Source organism: Thermobia domestica, chromosome 10 (genome assembly GCF_964235325.1).
Source record: "Thermobia domestica chromosome 10, izTheDome1.hap1.1, whole genome shotgun sequence".
Classification (NCBI taxonomy): domain Eukaryota; kingdom Metazoa; phylum Arthropoda; class Insecta; order Zygentoma; family Lepismatidae; genus Thermobia; species Thermobia domestica.
The window spans coordinates 165,683,185-165,689,184 of NC_137463.1; the positions used below are offsets into that span (position 1 = coordinate 165,683,185).

Sequence of the window (6,000 nt, forward strand, 5' to 3'; positions counted from 1 at the left end):
ATGCAGTTAAGAGATAATACATATAGGACACCATATGAACGGATGTAGATTCAATTTATAAAGAAGAAATTTTGTGAAAATATAAGATAAATGTTGAAAAATATTCTAAAATACATAAGTTTAAATTTATTTTATTCTGAGTTATCATTGAACATTCATGGAGTAAATTACGTCTTAAGCAGTTCAATAATCCTTTTTGACGTACTTACGGCAAATACGTAACTAACTGTGCAGAATAATTGAAGTTAGTAACAGGGCCGTGCCGTATGGGGGGGCGAGCGGGGCGACAGCCCCGGGCGCCAAAGTAAGGGGCGAAAAATTCGGGAAAAAAAGGAAAAGATAGGAAAAATGCTTGGAATAAATGGATGGGGTCGCCGTCGTATGCTCTCGTCCCGGGCGCTGATTTTCCACGCCACGGCCCTGGTTAGTAATATAAATGATACCATTCAATAAAAATAGGGGTTTCCTGTTTTGAAGTTTAACATTTTTCGTTTAAGGAGTGGGGAAAATTTCGTTTCAATATATTTGAATATATCTCTTTAAAATATTGGACATATATTTTTATAATATCTTAATTGCAAATGTATTCTCGTGATATTGTATTATCCTAACCTTTTTTTAACGCCCAGTATATTTAAGGAAATCGGTGGTAAATCAGGTCACATGACCTAAAAATTAAAACAAAATTTCTCAACGCACTGTATATACTGGGCGTAGAAAAATTAAAGTTGGGGATGAATTTACCACTTTTATACCCTTACGGTTCATCGATTTCCACCTCTAGCAACTTAACTGGAAAGCTCTGAGAAATATATAAACCGAATTGCTTCAAAATATATTATTACTTAAGAAATGTTAAATATATCTAGGAGAAATTTGCTTAACACGCTCTTTTCGTTTATAAGGATAAAATCACTTCTTTGCCTCTGGTTAATTTCAACCATAAACAATACATAGAGGTAAATCTTTAATCCCAAACGAAGCACAAGGTGTGTTTCAAAAATTTGCATACTTTTACAAGATTTATTGTGCAGTATATTTAGAAAAAGAATAAATGTTATCATTTAGAACTACTAGAATTTGAGTCAGGATAACTTCCAGAAAACTACATGTTTCCCGTTAAAGATAACTGTGTTTTCACAGTAAAGGAGTTAATTGTCTTCATGCTTTTAAAAACAAATCTTTGCTTTCTTGGATTGTATCAACAATTATCGGACGAAAGTGAGCAATAAAAATAATCAAGTCTAAATAACTGTCTTGTAATTCTCTGGAAACCTTCTATGTCAACTTTATCTGGATACTGACTGCGTATAAGACTCTCTTATGCTAAACTGTCGTAAAAGATTAAAAATCCTCAAGCACTTATTGAATGCCCAATAATCAGAGACTTCCTTTCCTCTCAAGAAGTGATTCAGATGAAGCAAGAGGTGATAATCAGTGAGAAAGTTACCGGGGAAATACGATAAGTGATTACAGGTTTCATACTACTATTCATGGAATCCTGCAGCTTCCTCTGCATGACAGCATTATCATGTGAAAAGTGGACTTCATGATTGTTGAACATTGCTTGATGTTTGCGGGCAAATTTGCGATGCATTTCATGAAGTTCAGCACTTTAATGATCTACATTGATAGTTTTATCTCGCCTGAAAAAGATATATGTCAACACCCCAGAGATTACCGGGCCAGCAATAACATCTTCTGTGCTTGAAGAAGTGTTTTACAAAAATAACTAAGATATTGATCATGATCCAGCCATTCTAGAGACAATTTAAGATTTGTCGTAGCAGATCTGTTCTTCTTACAAGTTACAATGGGATACATGAAACATCTCTGGTTATTATTTACACTCAGAGAGCTATATATCCTTAGAGAACGATTCTTAGTGAATAGTGTCAACTCATGAACAACCTTTTCAGCTTATGGATTACACGAAACCACAAAATGACACTGATGTAACGTGGACTTCATACCTGTTGAACACTGCTTGATGCTTGCGGACAAATTTGTGTTGCATTTCATGTGAAGTTCAGCACTTTAACGATCGACAATGATAGTTTTACCTCGCCTGAGAAAGATGATATGTCAACACTCCAGAGATTACACTGTGTATGACTAACTCGCCTGCAATAGCACAAACAATTTTACAAGGATCTGTCTCCGCATGTTCCTGAAGAGCTCATACCAATATGACGTTGATCGGTACCCATGGCGAACGGTGAGTTCATTCGACAATCCTGGCGCAAATGTGTCGCTAAAATTTCTTGTGGCTTGCTATGCAGAATATCTCAGTTTGAAGTCTTAAAAAAACTCGCAATTCTCTTCTCCATGTAGTGCACTTTCATATGACTCTGTTCAACAACATAATGTTTATTGACTGTTTGGGAACCTCGATCTGTTTGCTGAACGCATACTGTACTGAGTTTGTGATATTAGATGCGCAACCTTAGTCTATTCTTGTGCTGCGTTGCTTAGGCGAGGCCACTAGGCAGGAAAGTGTGCATTTCACTTGCACCAATTGAATAAAAATTAAATGACAATCATAAAATCTTTTTGAGAATATTATTGTTACGGAAATGTACTCAATTGTGAAAGAAGAGGGGTTCATATGAAGAAATGGGACTAAGCATTGAAATTTCTTTCTGAATTTGAGGACTAAAATTTATTTTACTGATACTAGGAAAATGCTTTGACGAATGATTTTGGTGTTCTTTATTTTTACCTCCTTAAATAGTATTTTCTTCTCTCCGGTGTAGCATATTTTCTTTTAGTGCATTTAGTATTTTCTTCTCTCCGGTGTAGCATATTTAGTGCATTTTCTGCTAAAGAGTTATGTATTTCTATATATTTTTAAAACTTTTATTACCATTATTATTAATAATAATTTACAGTTACTGTATTATTGATATTGCTAATAGCTTAACAGTTATGTCCTGATTGGAGCTAGTAAGTGAAGATTTAATATTTCAACTGTACTGGAAGTTGATATATTTACTATCTTGTTTCTAAACAAATATTATGTATTATTTCTTTGCAGATGTTTCAAGTAAATTGAAAGCAGGTTTAACGGCAGTGTGTAAATTTTGAAACGGTACGTTTTAGTGGAAGTTGAATACATGTATAAAATAATGTGATCGCTTACACGTTAAGAAGAGATCAATTACAGGCAGAAAATGCTAATAGTGTGGAAATGAAATAAACATGTACTGGATAAATATTAGTATTTTGACTGCGTTGTATTAGGTTTACAGTTTACGTTATGCGTTGGTCTGGAAGAATATTAGTGTTAATAAATCTGTATTAAAAGAAATTAAATAAAACGCATTGAACTACAACATATTTCTACAAGTATTATGGTATATTAATAAAATCTTCTGTGTTTGGAGTGTAATGTTAAAACTATGCTCATTATATATTATCATAATATTTTTATATGAATGTTAATGACTTCCATCTGATGTTATCTGAGAAACACATATAATGTGATGTAGAATGTAATTTTACAATAGTAAACAAATTGTTGGCCTGATAATAAAAGAGCTAGTTTCTAAGAATTAAATCCACTATTGTTTCACAACACAGGTTGTCTTAAGATCAAATCTTTTAGTGAAGCTATGTTATTAAAAGCTGTTATATTTTCCCTATGTGAATCTATAAATTTTTAGAATTTTGGAGAATATTCATGAAACGGTGTTAAGATTTTCACAATTATTTGCTTGGATTTTGGTAATGTTCCAACACAGTTCTAATACTGAAAAGCTCATCAGAAATATATTTGACCATACTGGAAGAGTAATGTCTCTTTTAGAGAGAATTAACTGAAATCAGAAACCACTAAAATGTAAGTCAGGTCACTTCGTACAACATTTACTTTAAATTAGAGTTTGCTAAACTATGAAAAATTCTAGGAGAACCGGTCCGTTGGCGTAGATTAAGTATTTTATGTACGAGAAAGGTTCGTTTATATGCGAAATTTTAATTTTGTAACTTAAGTGCCCACAATATGAGGTATCAAAAACATAAGATAGTCTAAAAGTTATTGAAAAATTTTGCACGACATGACGGTAGTGAAGTAAAGCTCAAGGTACTAGTCACACACAGTTAGTCAGGGATTATGGCCATTTGACAGCTGACAGTTTACCTGGTAGATATGCAGAACATAATCCTGAATGTTAGAATTCTTATAATCAAACATAAGATATTGTACCGTGAAAATGCTGAAGTTTTCACAAAACTGCAATTGATTTTACAATTTCATTCCGATAAAGATGTCAATACTGCGGAGGAAAATGATTAAATTTGTGCTATTTATTGCAAAGATGAGTTATTATAAAGCAATAATAAAAAATATGGTTCAGTCTCTTATATTCTGGAAACTTCGATGTCTATAATACTACTCAAAGAAAGAATGCTAGGTGGATGATGTTCTGCCAATAAATGATCAAAATTTTCGCATAGGTAGCCATGATATCGCAATTGACTTAAACACACCCATCATCAAGCAGTTATAAAGTATTTGGAGAAAGCTAGCTACAAAAGAAGCTGTATGTTTGAGTGTCACATTATTTGTCTCAAAAAATTTACTCGATCGAATTTGTATCTAAAAATCTCTACTGAAAAGTAACACTCTCGTGTGCTTATTCAAGTGGTTACTAACGAATGATGCAAAATGCATAACCTGTAACAGAGTGTGAAAAAATAGTAATCGAAGTGAGAACAAGCTCTACAGTCTGTGCCAAAGCCTGTACTGACGTCCAGAAGGTTATTCTGTGCGTTTGGTAATTTTAGAAGATAACTATGTGTCACGAACTGCTGCTGTTGGCAGAAAGGTAGGTTCGGATCTCTAATTTCTACAACGAGCGCGAATGCACCTAGCAGTTCAAAAAAAAACGGTCGAGCAGGTCAACAGAAATGGTGTCGTATCTGACAACACCAGATCGCATATATCTTAAACAACGTGACAGAAGTAGTGAGAACTTGGTCGATAGACTTCAATGCACCCATTGTATACATCAGACGTGGCACCGAAAGACTATTATTTGTACCAGTCTCTGCGGAATTCTTACAATAGTGTTTTTAATTTGAAATGAGGGAGGGAAGAATCAGCTGCCACAAGTTTTTGACCATAAACAAATGAAATTTTATAGCGACGGGAATTTTGTTGCTGGAACAAAGGCAAATCATCGAACAAAATAGCGCATTTGTGTTTTCATAATGTTATTTTTAAATGATAATGAATATCTTCTCAATTTTCACCTCCAAGTACTCAATACATTTTTAGACATCCTGATGTTACTAAATCTTATGTTTCGTATACTCGATATTATTCGTATTTTTCTACTATGCACGATGCCATATTTGTTACTATGTTAAGTAGATTGATTAATAAATTAATACATTAGGATTTAATGTCTATTTGAAATATTATTTTTTATATACTAGAGGAGTTTAAAGTGTAATACCAAACAATACTCGTGTTTTAATTCGAGTTAAGCATCAACCTTCCGCGTTGTAATATGAACAATGTTAATATTTCTTCATTCATTTCTACCGAAGTCAGGCTTTTGCTATTTCGAAATACACAAGAAACAAATGAACTATTGTATTTGTTAAAAATATATTGAGGAATCACTTTATATTACGACTAAGAGTATAATAGTTAGTTAATTAGAGTTTTGAATCCCTTTCAGCAGTGGATCTATATGAGACATTGTCCTACAATTCAACGAAGGATCCAAATCACATTAGCTCCTGTCGAAAATCGAACTTTTGATCATCGTGCTCAAAAAATAATAATAGGATCGTTAACATGTTTTCAGCTATGGCAATTTACTTTCATAAATAGTATAATATTAATTTCTAATTAAATTAGAAAAGTAAAGTTACTCAAAGAAATATTCTGTCTCCGGGTAGATTAGGAGAAAAAGAACATAAAAATTAAACTATTTCAGGCTTTAAATACACGAACAGTGATTAACCATCTATTTACCCCAACCACTC

The 6,000-nt window shown here is 33.1% G+C and overlaps 1 long non-coding RNA gene across 1 annotated transcript in view; it reads left to right on the plus strand.

Moving 5' to 3' along the window:
- LOC145662106 (uncharacterized) overlaps nucleotides 1–3,540 on the plus strand; it is a 40,255-nt gene extending 36,715 nt beyond the window's left edge. Inside the window, exon 3 of the long non-coding RNA XR_014126983.1 lies at nucleotides 3,038–3,540. This is a non-coding gene — a long non-coding RNA (uncharacterized LOC145662106). The remainder of the gene's footprint in view (nucleotides 1–3,037) is intronic.
- Nucleotides 3,541–6,000: the final 2,460 nt, after the last annotated feature.